This window comes from Bacillus rossius, chromosome 1 (assembly GCF_032445375.1).
Source record: "Bacillus rossius redtenbacheri isolate Brsri chromosome 1, Brsri_v3, whole genome shotgun sequence".
In the NCBI taxonomy this organism is placed as follows: domain Eukaryota; kingdom Metazoa; phylum Arthropoda; class Insecta; order Phasmatodea; family Bacillidae; genus Bacillus; species Bacillus rossius.
Genome location: NC_086330.1, coordinates 64,915,127 through 64,931,913, shown reverse-complemented (window position 1 = coordinate 64,931,913; position 16,787 = coordinate 64,915,127). Strand labels below are relative to the sequence as shown.

Genomic DNA, 16,787 nt, shown 5'->3' with positions numbered 1-16,787 from the left:
AAGACTAAGTTCTCGTAACTTGTGCTTCCAAATGTGCTTCCTTTTCGTCGATGTTGCTGCCTTTTCGTTGTCGGTGCTTCCAAATGTGCTGTCTTTTCGTTGGCGGTGCTTCCAAATGTGCTGCCTTTTCGTTGGCGGTGCTGCCTTTTAGTTGTCGGTGCTTCCAAATGTGCTGCTTTTTCGTTGGCGGTGCTGCCTTTCCGTTGGCGGTGCTGCCTTTTCGTTGTCGGTGCTTCCAAATGTGCTTCCTTTTCGTTGGCGGTGCTGCCTTTTCGTTGTCGGTGCTTCCAAATGTGCTGTCTTTTCGTTGGCGGTGCTTCCAAATGAGCTGCTTTTTCGTTGGCGGTGCTGCCTTATAGTTGTCGGTGCTTCCAAATGTGCTGCTTTTTCGTTGGCGGTGCTGCCTTTTCGTTGGCGGTGCTGCCTTTTCGTTGTCGGTGCTTCCAAATGTGCTTCCTTTTAGTTGGCGGTGCTGCCTTTTCGTTGTTGGTGCTGCCTTTTCGTTGTCGGTGCTTTCAAATGTGCTTCCTTTTCGTTGGCGGTGCTGCCTTTTCGTTGTCGGTGCTTCCAAATGTGCTGCCTTTTCGTTGACGGTGCTTCCTTTTTGTTGATTGCGTGTAGTACAAAATGTTGTGATTGAATATTTACAGGTTTAAAAACTCTTGGTGTTAATAAAATATTTTTCAAGGTTACTTGGTCCTTTATAATGTATAAAAATGTCACGATGGATTAATTGAATATAATTAGCTAACGACGGTCATGCGGTCCTGAAATGGCTAGCCTATACGTCTGATAATGACATGACTTGGTCTCATGGACTGAAGGCAATTGATCTATATGTGTGGCTTTGTACATGAACAGCTTATAAGTTATTCAGATTATTGAAAAATTAGACTTTCATAATAGGATAATCGGCATCAGCGTCGGACTGGCCATATAGTCGAGGTGGCACTTGCCAGCCGGGCCCCAGCCTGCGCGGGCCCCCACGGGCCTGGCTTGCGGCAACCGTAGAATAGGAGGCCCACGCAGGCTAGGTCCCAGCTCTTGCGACCTAAATGTAATACTAGATCAGATAGTTCACTCATACAATTAGAGAGAAATGAAATAGAAAAATTCTAAAAATGGTTGAACCTGAGAAAGCCACCCCCTGAAAATAGTTTTGAATTTTTTTTTTCTGAACGGCAATAACTTTTGATCGAATCAACTTATTTAGACGTGTATAATTATAGCGTTATGCATTACATTTTACATTGTTTCATAGATGTTAAAAAAACGAAATTTAATTTTGACATGTTCTTAAAAACTCGATTGATTCCGTACTGAAGCATTTATAAATAACAATTAACGAACGTAACGTATTTATTCACTCTCATCTCATACTTCTGATGAAACGGAACGCATTACGCAAGTAAAGAATCTTGTGGTTGGGGAATCCCCGACACGCGCTCCTGGCTCCTGGCATCGTATTCCATTGTTTTGTCGGTTTGTATTGCCGTTATCGCCGATACTCTAGTTAGTGCAAGTTAATAATATTACGTTTTTTTAAATTTGTTTATGGTTTTTCATGTTTGGATGTGTGATGTGTGTAGTTTGTTTTAACTCTCCTTATATTATGTTAAACACTTAATACATCAAAAAACTGAATCGTCCATTACAATGGAAAAGGTAAGTTGCATATTATTTTAATTGCCTTCTGAAAAAAAGTTACTTTGCAGCCTTTGTACATGTCTAATATTATATATGTATTTCTTACTAAAATTGATATACATAATGGTTTCAGTCACATTCAGCGGCATATAAACACAAATCTGGTTCCGAGAAACGAAAAAATAAAAGAAAGATCGAATTACAAACAGCTGCTTCGAATCCAAAGCAATCCAGGCTTTCCTTCACGTCTACATCTCAAGAGCTTGAAGATCCTCAAAATCGGAGCGAAACGCAACCAGGTTAATAGATTTATTTTAATACAGATGTTTTTTTTCTAATTTAACAAATATTTTCATATTTGCTAGTTTTACCCGTAGTTTCACTTTTTAATTCCTTTTTTATATTCTAAAATCTGTCCAAATTACCTGTTTTAAGCCAAAGTTACGTCTTTTTATATATTTTTTCAGCTGTATGAATTTTAAGCTACAGATAGGTACGGAATATTTTAGAGAATGCTCAATTTTTAGAAATCTTAATGTATTATATACAAACGTCCTGGCTGATTAAATCATTAATGCTCAGCCCAAACCTTCGGACCTAGATAGCTGAACTTTTGTAATGAGGCTCCATTTACTCGTATTGTTGTAGAGGAAAAAAGGCGGATTTTTATTAAATTTCCGAAACCATGCACCACCGATTTCAGTGAATTTTCGTGAATGTGCATAGCTATCAAATATTTATATACAATATTTTATTTTTATAGGACCCTCATCATCATCATTATCATCATCATCATCATCATCAATATTTGTATCAGACGAAAAATTGGATTCAGTTTCGCATGCAAGCCTACTTCAGAACAGAGCTTGGTAGCGGCGGCTGTACCGATACTAATCACGCAGGACACAGCATCACAAGAAACAAATGCATGCATTTCTAATCTTAAAGACACAATTACTTCAATTTCTAGCGATACCGGAGCTAGTGCAAATATCGATAGCGTTGCGCTAAAGCCACTTACATTTACAGACGATGATTACAGTGAAATTCAAAAACTTTCTGAATTTGCTCCGCCAAGAAAAAATGCTATGACTGCTGAGAAATTAAGTTTCTTATCTGTTCACGCTATGCAACCTTCGGGTGATAAAAACAGTTTGCCTTTTGATGGAAATCGGGTTTACTACCGAACATTACCAACAGGAACTTTAATTCTACGAGAATCTGTCTCTTATTCTCTTGAATTAAATAAGCTATTTTGTACTGCCTGAATGTGTTTTGCGTCTGACGACACAAAAAAAAAAAAGGAGGAGGAAGAGGTCCATTTATTGATGGTGTTACTCCGTCCAAAAAATATATTTATGAGCAACTCGTCAAACACGAGGAAAGCCACAGTCATCAGTTAGCCATGGTCGCCTTGCTTACAGCAAAAAAAAAAAAAAAGGGGGTGGGAAATGTGGAACAACATCTCACGCGAAAGAATATGCATGAGATTTCCAATATGCGTCTGGTCCTGAAAATAATAATTGATATAATACTATTTATATCTAAACAAGGCATTGCTTATCGTGGAACAAGTGAGGCCTTCTAATCATTAACGGATATCGCTGACGACAACCAGAAACAGAAGCACGGAAACTTTTTAAATTTAGTTGTCTTGTTGTCGAAGTATGATCCAGTTATTAAGGCCCACATATTTGAGGCAATTACTAAAAGTAAAAAAAGAAATGACTCAGGAAAAGGTAAGGGTCGAGGTAGGCTTGTTACCTTTTTGTCAAAAACCACTATAAATAAATTAATAAATATATGTGCACGTCAAGTTAAAAAAGAAATCGTTATAGAAATCCAGGTGGCGAGATCTTTTAGCCTCAATGTGGATTCTTGTCAGGATGTTGGTGTTGTTGACCAGGCTGCAATTTGCGTACGCTATGTTAAGAATGGGATCCCACAAGAACGGATGCTCAGCATGGTCCCTGTCCGGAAATCAACAAGAGAAGATTACAGAGCTCTTGTAAGCAATGAAGTAGTCCAGTTAGGCTTAGATTTACAAGATCTTATTAGCGTGTCATTTGATGGCGCCGGAAATATGGCAGGCATATACAATAGTTTTCAAGCAAAACTGAAGGAAGAAGTGCCAAAATTAAATTTCACGCATTGTTATTCATATGATTTAAACATAGCGCTAGGAGGCGCGACGTCAAGCTGTACTGAAGCAAAGAATTTATTTAGGATCTTGGAGTCTACCAGTGTATTCATGCATGAATCATTTAAGCGCACATCTCTATGGGTGGACAAAATTTCAGAATTAACAGCTGGACAAGACAAATTGAGACGATTACAGAATATTGGAAAAACGAGATGGTGGCTAAAGACAAAGCCTTGACCACTATTATGGAGAAAACTCGATATGTCGCGTTAATAAACACTTTAAGTGTCATATCTTCGAGCACGGAGTTCGAGCCAAAGGTTTCGTTCCAAGCAAAGGGATTGATGGATTCCTTTTTGAAATTTGAAACTATCCTGACAGCCTTCACATTCAAGAAAATGTTTGACCTATCAACCCCAGTAAGCCATTATCTCCGAATCCCTATATTGGATCATCTTAAAGCTTGGGGATTCAGCAAATGTTTAGATATGAATTTACGAAGATATTTAGATACTTTTGATGATGTTTTCAAAGTTACAAGTTTATTTGCATCCGATGTTCAAGACTTGTTGTACGCCGAAAACATTGATCTCGACATACAAACCACGTTGCCGTTACGAAGAATTTCTAAAAAAAAAAAAAAAAAAACCGAAGAAACATTATGAGTTATGCCAAGATGAAGCAACATTGTTGGCTACAGACCCAAAGAGATTGTATTCTATTTCTGTCTACAAAGTCATTATTAATATAGCTTTGGTTAAAATAAACGAAAAATTCATCTGCAACGAAGATTTAATGAAAGATGCCGTTTGTTTGGACCCGAAAAAAAAAACCGAAGAAACATTATGAGTTATGCCAAGATGAAGCAACATTATTGGCTACAGACCCAAAGAGATTCTATTCTATTTCTGTCTACAAAGTCATTATTAATACACAGGGCCGGTCCTAGGTATAAGCAAGCTACGCGGCCGCGTAGGGCGCTGGTCAAAAGGGGGCGCCGAGCCGCCGAAGGCGGCAAACCCCCGGCCTTGTCCATGGTACATATTAGTACCTAGTTTACGTGACCCGGCCGGGAATTGAACCCGTATCGGCTTGGTGGAAGGCGATCGATCTAACCGGTCGGCCGCAGCGGCCCCAAATATGAAATAATAAGCACTTATATCAAAGAGAAGAGAATATTTGTTAATAAACAAGCAGTTAGAGTAGTGTGTTTCTTCATGGCATTACTTATTTGTTCTTGTTTAGTTTGCACATTCTCGTGACATACTGCGAAGGTGTTTATCATTAACTTATGTACCACGCCCTCTAAAGTGTGACGTCTCGTCGGAACGAATTTGATGGGCCCAACTCACATCACGCAAGACGCATGATGCAGCAGAGCACTGTAGAGCAGACGATATCCCTCTTTCTCACACATGTACACACACACCGCCAGGCACCACACCCCTTTTCCAACGCATCTGTTAGATAATATGAACTCGTCCGTAAATAATACCTCGGCACGGCAGCGTGGTAATAGGACGATATTGACGTGAAATGGAAATGCCATTCCCGAATTAGTTGTGTCAACGGAGTTGTTCGAATTGGTTGTGTGAAGGTTATAGTTCATTTTGTTGCCTATAAACTAATAATACTGTGTAGCTGTGGTTTTCGTGTTGTTGTTCTTGTAATTATTTTTAATTATCATAATGTCGAGTAGTAAAAAAACATCTGGGTCATTTAACCGCAATAGGAAATTACAACATGCGAAAGAAGATGAGAAGCAATCGAAAGCTTTACAGAGATTTTTTTCGGCTTCAACTTCCGTAAAGGAATTGGACAAACAAATGTTAGCCAAACATGTTGGTGTCGAAGAGTTGTCAGTGTCGGAGGCTGTCGCAAAACCGCCACTGCCGTCTGAAAGTTCTCCAGTTAAAGTGTTGTCGTTCATAACCAAAAATGGTTATATGGACACCTTCCCAAACATTTTTGTTGCGCTGAGAATTCTTCTGACTCTTCCGGTTTCAGTGGCCAGTGGTGAAAGAAGTCTTTCTAAGTTAAAACTGATAAAAACTTATTGAAGATCAACTTTGTCTCAAGAGCGTTTGAGTGGGCTGGCAACAATGGCCATTGAAAATGAGTTGCTTAATGAAATGGACACCGATTTCATACTCAATGAATTCGCAAAAATGAAAGCCAGAAAAATCTCTTTTTAATGATATATTTTTTGTTTTGCCATACGTTCTTATAATGTGAGTGTAGTTATATTCATTTACATTCTCTATTTTATGTACAGTTATAACATAGGTGCATTTTTTATTCTTGTAAAAATTGATGCAAGTTTGTAAATTATTTTATATAATATCATTATTTAATTTATTAAAGTAGTGAGTGTATAAATAATATTACAGATAACCACGTGGTACTGCTTTGTAAACCAAAATTATCAAAAGCTCTTTTAATAAAGTTATCATTTTCGAATTTTTTTTTTTTAAATTTTTTTTAGGGGAGGGGGGGCGCCAAAATGTTGTTCGCTTACACTTGAAAAATGTGTAGGGCCGCCCCTGTTAGTACAGCTTTGGTTAAAATAAACAAAATATTCATCTGCAACGAAGATTTAATGAAAGATGCCGTTTGTTTGGACCCGAAAAAACTTCAATAAAATCAACGAAAATGGGATTCCTAATGATGCACTAAGTCTCTCGCATCAATTGCAAATGTCGATCGAGAGTTGCTGTCAAAAGAACTGAAATTTTTGCAAATAATTTTAATGAACTGTCTAAAACTCGTTGGGATGAGCACATTTCACCTAGGCAACATAAACAAGACTCAGATTCACAAAGTGAAGAAGAAGACGAAGATGTCTTAGACTTAGACCAAACAGCAAAGGATGCCATGTGTTTTTCCAGAAGTGGTTTTGACGTCTTTCAAAGTTGCATACCATGTGCATGTAAACTTTTATCACAGTATAACATGCATATCAGCACGTACACCACCTTATATGTTGCATATTGTGTAATTCTCACAATTTCATTCACGCAAGTGACTTGTGAGAGACGATTCCCATTGATGTTAGAGGAGGGACTATATAATTAATATCAGTCTCTTGTGTCAAACAATTTTCAAAGAACGCCTTTCTTAAATGTGTGTTTAATATAATTAATAATTATTGGAATATCTATCAGGTTACTATACTTTGACCTTGAACTGAGCTCGAGTTATAAGAAACTCGCCTATTAAGGGAGGTCCTTTTATACTGGTAGTGGGTAATTTGATGTGCTATTGTCCATACCTAATAATTTATTACATCGTTGATAATTAAATTTTATATTTTGTTTATCTCAATTTGTGTATCTTAGTATTTTCCGATAGTATCCCATCTACCATCATCTAGTCTCGGGCCCGGGCTTGTGGTCAGCCACCCGGGCCCTTCCGGCCCAGTCCGACCCTGATCGGCATTGTATTAATTCGTTGGTCAGGTATATTGACTTGAGTTGTTTTTCGTAGAGTGAATGATTAATAAACACCACGAAAGGTAATGGAAAACAGAATAAAAAATTTATTTCATAATTTGTTACAACTGACACTGGTCAAGAATCGAACCGTGGACAGGAATCCATCGATTTAATTTGTAAATTAATAATTGATTTCATCGGAGACTTTTGGAATTTTTCACCGCATTTCTAGCTTAATAATTACATGATTTCAAGATGGCTCCCAAATTTCAAGATGGCGGGCACCTCAGTAATAATAAATGATTACTGCACTGTAGCAGGTTAGAATAAAACTAGCATGATGGTAAGACGAGTACACACATGATGGAGTCCTCCAGCAGACGAAAACATGATGGTGGCAATGACTAGCATGTGGTAGCTCCTGGTAGCATGTACTGAACATAAAATGACGGATCCATGATGGTCGTCTAGGTCAAAGTCAAATAACAAGGTCATGGTCAAATTTCAAGGTCAAGGTCAATTTTCAAGGTCAAGGTCAAAGTTAGAGGTCAAGGTCAAAGTTCAAGGTCAAGGAAAAAGTTCAAGGTCAAAGTTCAAGGTCAAGGTCAAAGTTCAAGGTCAATGACAAAGTTCAATTTCAACAGACGAGGTTAAAGGTATAGTGAACAGAAAATTATATCAACATGTCGCCAGCACACTCTAGCAGACGAAAACAAGATGACGGTCTCCAGCGGGCGAAGACAAGATGGCGTACATGACGTCATACCAGCTGATGGTAAATACCTTGTTATTGGTGGTGGTAGGTCAGTCTGTAGGTGGCTTCTGTGGAGGAAGGAACTGATGTTTTTTTTTTATTTTTTGCCCTCACCGGGTTTGAACCGAGGACTCCGAACTCCGTGTCGTAAAAGTTTTTTTTTTTTAAATATTTTATTAAAATTTTATTAAATGGATTTTTTATGAAATTTTTTTTTTCCATTAAAATCGGATAATAAATAAAAAAGTTAAAGATGGCGACCGTAACGAAAATTGCAACGGTGACGTCATAATTCAAAATGGCGGATAACACAATGCTGGAATGTTCGAGAAAACGAAATGACGCCATCCAATATGGCGGATCCAAAATGGCCGTCGGTGTCAAGGTCAAGGTCAAAGGTCAAGGTCACATCCTGATAGAGGCTTAACTGGGGCTTGAGTTAAGGATGCTTAAGCCTCTTTTAGGACTTACTAGTCGCTGGGATTTTTAAGGACTAAAAACGGGAATTTTTCCCTCGAAACGGGAATTTTTCCCTCGAAAACGGGAAATTTTTTCTTAAAACGGGAATTTTTGAGTCATTTTGAGTCAATTTTGAGGAATTTTGAGGAATTTTTGCCACCGTGACGTCACAAATCCAAGATGGCGGTCGGCTCCACAGGCTCCACAGCCTGAAGCCTGCCGCAGGACATACATTCATATACTACTAATCACAATCCACAGCCTGCAGCCTGGCGCAGGATGCCCATTTACATACTACTCATGATATCAATAGTCACATATATATTTAAAAAAAAAAAAAAAAAAAATTAACAGTACAAGCAGGACTGATATTTAAGCTTAGAACAATTCCACACAGTTTGATTTAAAAACCAAGCTAAGGATTTGTTTGGGAGTTTACTAACCGAGTTATTCTAGTGTTAGGGCTCGCTTTGCTATAGAATTTCCTTAATGCCTCCTTAACGATAGCGTATGGCGTGTAATGCGCTGTGCCTGCCTGTCAGAGATAACAAATTTTCCGTTTAAATCAATTTGGAAGTTAATATTGCATGATAGTTTTACAGTATTTCATTGAAAAGTTTTCGCAGCTTTGTTTTATAAAATTACGCGTGTGTAGGGATTTCTAACGCCATTTAATTTTTGAAGTTGTATAATACTGTCAACCAGTTTTACTCAGGTTCAATACAACAATTATAAGAACGTTATTTGTTTGTTTGCTTCATAACTGGAAGATTTTATTAATATCTTTAAAAAAAACCTTTTTAATTTTGATTTTCATAGGTGGTTAACTACATTCATAATTAAATTTAATAAATCTATTAAAATATTTTCTTGATTCTTTTAGTAATTTTCTGTTTTCATAACATGGTTTTGACGTGAATTAAATTGAGTTATTTTCATACAGTAAAATTTTTATGAAGTGTGACATAGTGTGTAAACAAAATTACTATAAGTTACTATAAGTTAAGTACTATAAGTTGCGATAAGTGAAAAAAATATTTTAAAGTTAAAAATACTCGATTTTCTTTCAAGTAAGAGGGTTTAAGTGTTATTTATAAATTTCCCATATTGTCGTCTAAATCATTATTTTGAGACACATTTAACTATTAAAATAAACTGAAAAATATACTAGTGTAAATATTTATAGTTATTCATATTTTTCGTTTAATGTTATATTGTAATAATTATAAATGTAAATTAATTTATGTAATTTTCAATTTATCAGAAATATGTACTATTGTTCACAAATTTTTTTATGTAGAAAATTTTATTTTCTTTTTTCTTTTAAACTTTTACAAAATTTATATAGTTTTTTTTATTTACAAGCTCTTAATTTTTTAGTTATTTGCTTTGAGGTTTGGTGACAATGAGATCAGTTTAAATGCACAAACGCCATGCGTGTCACAGAAATTAGGGAAGGAATTTGGCATTCGCGTGAACTGAGTTCTATAAATTACAGTAATCCAAAAGTACGCTGGACACACAATACACAAACACATATGACACACACTGGACACGCAATACACACCACCGATACAATTGTTACGGCAATAGCAGCACCATCGCGCAGAAGTAGAGCGGCCTTTCTAATATTCTCAAGTACTTTTTAAGTTGCGAGTATTTGTTGTTATAACCATGATTATCACCTTATTTAGGCACAAGATATGTACTTTGAAAGATTATGTATTCAGAATGGCTGTGTGGTAATTGACTTCGCAAAAAAATAAAATAATCAGGGACTGTTGGGGAGAAGGCAAATGTAACGTGACTCACATGTAGATGAGCTGAAAGAATATATATATATATATATATATATATATATATATATATATATAAAGGCTTATATTCTTAAAAATTAATTCATCACTGAACACATCATTAAAATAATAAGCTCTTGCTAATTGTTATAAAATATCCAAACATTGTTCTAGTTTAGTTTTTAAAACCCAAAGAAATTAAAAATTTCAAGAGCAGTATCAGGATCTTAACCCGAATCCAACTTAATGTGTCCAGGAGGTTACCACTGCGCCAAATTATTAGGTAAGACTCTCCTCAGTTGCTGAAACACGCTTTACCATTCTTTAAATATTTATGTTTACTGGGAAAACCTTAAAAGTTCTGAGATGCATTAAGTTCATCAGATGCAACTTTAAATTTTAAAAAAAAACCGCTTTCCTTTTCGTATTCGCTATTAAATTTATAAATTTCACTTTTGAAGCGCCTTTTTTGGTAACCATCTTAACGAAAGATAGTATTTTAGGGGACAAAGAAAAATTTACATTATTTTGCAATGGTAAGGGAAACGAACCTGCAAAGGACGCGTTATTATTTTGGCATCAGCACAGATATTAATGTTTTTACATTGGAATTATCGATGTCTGTGGACTACGGGTTGGTTGTACCACCCTGACTGGGAACAAGCCAATGACAAACAACTGTCATAAAACCTGACTGAACAACTGAGCGAATGACGTGCGGCGGAGGAAGGAGGTTCAATTTAGCAGCAGCCAATGAACGCATGACGTCAACTACATTGTACACGCGAGCATGTAATATAACCAGGCACTGGAAAAATAACGCAACAATTTTACAGATGTCCGAAAATGGTTTCTCTTCTGTTTCATTGCGCCCTCACCTGAATAGCTATCTTGCTTAAAATTACATCGCGCATCTAAACACGAGACTTGTGAAATTACTTCTGTGGCAATAGCGCATCAGCAAGAGCGACGCAGTGCTCCTAAAAAAAAGGGCACAACATATGATGCGCAGATTTTCATGGAAGATTTACCCAACGAGATTTTGGCACGATGCGTTCCGTTTTACCCCACAATTGTCGAAGAGGGCTCAAAGCGAGCGCTAAAACTACGTCAGGGTTCCATTGGCGGGGTTCAAATCGTCGCCATCAAATTCCTAAACGTAGTCAGCCCCAAGCCTGCGAGATATTGCACCATTTAACCCGTTGGCCCAAAACCCACAAAACCCCCCCTCTCTCAAATTTGCGTAATGAATCGTTCGCGAGTGTAAAGTTGGGTTGGGGGTGGGGAGAGGATATAGTGGGAGGTCAGAGGCGTAAGCGTACTCTCCACTAACTGGTGCAGTTAAATCCTACACCCGCTTGGTGGGCGAGGGTTTTACAAGGGTATGGGAAAAGGGCTGACACGAGAGAGTAATTCACTTGCGCTGCATATTTTACAACCGTTCCTTTTTTTTTCTTTTTTGTACCGTTTCTTCGTACCACCCCTCTTGTTTCTGCCCTCGGGCCCTCCCTCCTTTTTTTTTATCGCAGCAATACTGCATGAACGTGAGAAGATGTACACGCGCGCAGATACGCCCCCCTGCCCCTAGGATTTTTTTTTTTTCGGTAGCACGTGGTCAACATTTTTTTTTTTCATTCCTCATGCCTATGTGTCATTGTACGACCTGTCTGCAGAGCAAAGCAATGGACTCAACCACCCCTCTCTCTCTGGAAAAAAAAAAAGCTTTCCCTATTCCCAGAGTTCGCTCTTTGGGACCTCGTGGCAGCAGTGGGCGGAGGAATCGGTGAGTGAGTCGCCACGTGTCCCAGGGTCGCACGGGAACTGTCTACCCCCCCCCCCTCCTCGCCCACCAGGTCACCGAGTGCATGTCTTCGTGCACAATGGATGAGCGCCGCTTCGCCGGCTGACGGGCTCTGAATGTTTCAATCAACCAGCGCCGAGGAGACAGGGGGAGACAGCCGCTGGTAGCGCGTCTCGCTAGAGAATGTTCCGTCGTGGGGAAGGGAATTCTACCAAGCCGCTTACCGCGGTCTCGAAACCCACCAATCGCCTTACAAATCGCCTAAGGGAAGCTACAGATACGCCAGGTTGAAAAATAAATTACTCTCCTTAATTATGAAGTCAAAAACGAATGTTCTTTTTTTTTTTTGTTGTTGCGAACAGCAAACAAATCACTGGCAGAGAAAGAAACATCAGATTTCAAATTTTGTTCCTTTCAATTTTTCCTTCCATATAACTTCAGTTTTTCAATAAGTTCAATAATAATATCAAAACAAATTAACAGCATTTTCATTTATTTTTGCTGTTGTTTAGACTATGAAAATACAAGAAGTGCCGTTATATTCAATTGGCAATACGTTTCGTTAATCAAAAAAATAATAATTATTATAAACCCAAAAAAATGTGTAGACAAGATAAGGAATCTGGAATGGTCTTAAAGCATAACAAGACCCAACAATCATGACCAGTAATTTTTAAAGAATAAAAAATCAAATCATGGTTTTTAAGGTTATACTTATTTAGGCGCGTTATGAAAAAATTATGAGTCATTTTTTTATGATTCGTGCGCACCATGCAACGAGATTTTCCTAGAATGAAAACAAAAAAACATACAAAAAGTGCTACATACAAATAAAAATTATATATTTTCTTTTAAAACTTATATTTCAGTGATGGATATTGAATACTTGTACATATCATTAAATAGATTTATTTAATGTGAATATTTAATAAATAAATCGTGTTTATAATCGTTTTAAAGTTTTTTCAAGTCTATCTATGTGTGAGAGGTTTGATCCCGGGATGAACACAGGGTGAAGGGGAATTATTTCGAAATCAGATGTAGACAGTAATTATTTTCTTAATAAGGATATCAATGTGCAAAAAAATTATATTTCAATTTATATAACTGGCAGACATTGTTCTGCAAGTGTATAGTTATTTACCTCTATATATATAAAAATGGAATGTCTTTATGTAATCAAAAAAAATAGAAAAAAGTGTAAAAATTGTAAAAATTAAATATTTTTAATGTTGAAAAGATTTAATTATCTTATTAATGCTCGGCATGCGTTGCAATGCCTCATTAAATTTTGTTTTCTAATTTGTTTTAAGTACGTACACTAAAACAAAGCATCTCTCTATCTCTCTAAATATATATCTGTCTATATCTCTCTTTATATATACATCTATATATCTATTTATCTCTCTATTTATCTCTCTATCTCTACATTAATAATCTATATCTCTCACTATATCTCTCCTAAATATATATTTCTCTTTGTACGTCTCTATATATGCCTCTATATAGCTCTTTATGTCTATATATCTCTTTATCTAACTCCGTTTCGTTCTCTGTACCTCGCGCTAACTCTCACTATCTTTCTGACTCACTCTATCTCACTGTGTATCTATCACTCTATATATTTCTGCCTTTATTTTATATTTAATTCAATTTAATTGTGTCATACGTGCGCACTCATACAACGAAAACAGACGAACTGCCACTACTATAGAATATGAAATAAACACATTTTTTGAAACGACTCTCGGGTTACCTCTTGTTTATATCACACACGAACTGAAATGTCACTGTTTGTATTTTATTCCATTTAGTTCTGTTAATTATCGCTGTTTCCATTTAATTCATTTCAACTCTTTAATGTAAACTATATTAAATATATTTGTTGAAACGATTCGTGTGCCACCTTTTGTCAAATAGTTGTGCTAACTCAGAAACATTCGTTGACATGCGCATAATAACTCACCAAAATTTCATCGCAATCTCATGAATGGTATAGGAACGCATACGGGACAAACGAATGAAAATTCAAGACGTGATGGACGCCCCATACGATAGCGCGTTTAAATTCAAGACAACGCCATCTATTGCCAAAGTTCAAAACTGAACTGTTTTTAGCGCCGTTAGTTCGCTAGCCGTCGAGAGCTCCACTAAGCGGACAGGTCTCACCAAGGAGGATAGGAAGTTGTTTGACCTTACTATGTATGTGTATGACAGTGGGACTGACATAGAGAAATGTTAGATACTCACTGTTTGTATGTCTATGGGCTATTATTTTCTGTTATTAAAATTAATTCACACCGATTTCACTCCATTAGGGATGGAATTTCACAGTAACATGTGGCCTGTGTGTTAATTCAGGTTATGAGCTAGCTTTATTATGGTAAATCTCATCTAAAACCGTTCAGCGGTTTGGGCGTCAAGGAGTAACAAACATACACACAAACTTTCTATTTTATAATATTAGTAGGTTTTGTATTTTAAATTTTGACATTGTTAAATTAAAATTTAACATTTATTTATTAAAATACATATTCAGGTTTTTTATTTTCATAATCTATTAACATTTATACCGTTCATTTTAATAAATTAAATCATTAATTGTATAGACGTGTTCATACTTATATTGAATAATGAGTATTTATTTAAAAAATGTAATTGGATTGAATTTAAACTTTACCGTCTGTTTTATAATAACATTTCATTCAGTATATTATTTATTTGTATTAATTATTTGCACGCAAAATAAAAATTTAGTTTTTCATGACACCAAGTAAGTAAACTTCTAACGCGTGTACATAAGTACACGGACACATTTATTTACCAGAGTATTATTACTGCGTGTTATAAATTTGTATAAATCACAAGCTACCAACGAATATTTTAAATTAATTTATGTTTACTTACTCACAGTATGGCCAAGCGTTTGGCGTTAATCGCCAGTTACACTATTCCCTTGAGGTGACAAGGAAGTGCGACTTGAATCTCGACGGAGAAATGTTCCCACAACCTTTTTATAGGTTCTTTGATCCGTTCAATAGGGAATATTGAAAAACCTCTCTTTTGCATACGTCATAGCTGGTTTACACTGCATGTCAAAGAGAAACCACGAAAACGAACAAAAAAAGATGAAGTCGCAAAAAAAATAGAAAATAATCCATAACCATTCGATGTCATGACATGTGTAAAAAAATAAAAATAAAGATTTTATAGCACCACTTTCTTTGTGGCTGGCTCACTACCAAAAAAAAATTAATCATAGCCGTTAAAATATTATAAATTAATTTTTTAATACGATAAATAGCACAGAAAATTGTTTGGAAATAAAAAAAATGATCAATGTAGCATTTCATCAAATGTTTTCTTTACAAATTAGTTTACTTTAATTTGCACTCATATCAAAGCAGTATCCTGAATTTTTTTCATTACTAAACGAGAACACAAAAACATAAGGGGAAATTCTCTTTAAAAATTAACAGCTCTTAGGCAATAGACGTGTTTGCAAACTGTCACCCATCTTTATTAGGAAAACGTATGCTGAACTGACATACTTATTACTACTCTAACTTTAACTTATTGTCACGTCTCACTTTCAGAGGGGGGAGAGAATCGTAGCTCTTTACATAGAAACAACTCGCTTGGCATCAACTAGTCTTAACTTCATAAAATACTTTACTGTACCTAGGATCATAGGTTCGTCATCCCGTACAGGATGTCTGGTGAGAGCTGAACTAAGGAGATTTTGCAAAATAACATAATACTTAATTAAAATTATTTTATTCTTAAAGTCAAATACTCAACATCATTTTAAAGAACATTTAAATAGCGGGATTACAATTTAAAACAATAATCTCTTTACTTCCTTAACGATTGAACGACCTTACAAGAGAGAGAATGAGAGAACTTCACTAAACACTTCCCTAGTCCTTCCGAATACCTCAAATCATAATTAATACTTAAAATTAAAACAAAGATAAGTCCATACTCACATTTTCCGAAAAGCCTTTCTTGATCGATTACTTAAAACTAACGTAGGGGCCTCTCCTGCCCTTAAAATCCGAACGAACATTACATTTTAAAAATTATAACTAAACGACTAGTGACGAAGGCCATTGCCTCCGCCCGAAAGCTTGAAGATGACTACATTATGACCTAACTTAAATTAAACGACTCGTGGCCTCTGGCGTCGGCCATAGCTTCCGCCCGAAAGCTTGAATTCCTACATCACGAACGAACTAACAACTCGTGACCACAGGTGAGACGCATAGCCTCCGCCTGAGTGAGCCCCGAGTCACCAATCACTTGCGCTTAAATTCGCGCGCCCTGCCGCGCCTAGCATAACAAAAGCTCGTTATTGAAGTCAAATTTACTAAACAACTAACTAGAACATCTGGGAAGACTACCCCCCCTCTACCCCGATGTGCAGGCCACACCGCGCGGCTTGTTACGACAGCGCGCCCCAGTAACTGCGGCCCGTGGCTGCGCCAGCGCGCGGCCAAACAAACAAACAAAATTCTGCAAGCCCGCAGCGCGCCGCGCCGGCCCCGTGCCCCAATTACATGGTCACGCCACTTGCGCTGACGAGTGAACAGAGCAGCCAGCCCAGAGTCCCGTCAGTAAAGTCCCTAAATTTGATTTCAACAACCCTGCAAAATTTCAACCCGCGACATAACCCTCCCCTCACAGAGCTCGAGCCCCATCGAGCTACCTCAAAATTACAAATTGTCTTTTTCCATTAAACCATAACTATAAA

General features: G+C 36.9%; 1 protein-coding gene across 1 annotated transcript in view; it reads left to right on the top strand.

Moving 5' to 3' along the window:
* LOC134536927 (limbic system-associated membrane protein-like) overlaps window positions 1-16,787 on the top strand; it is a 1,114,650-nt gene that overhangs the window by 842,362 nt on the left and 255,501 nt on the right. The gene's annotated exons all lie outside the window — the stretch shown is intronic.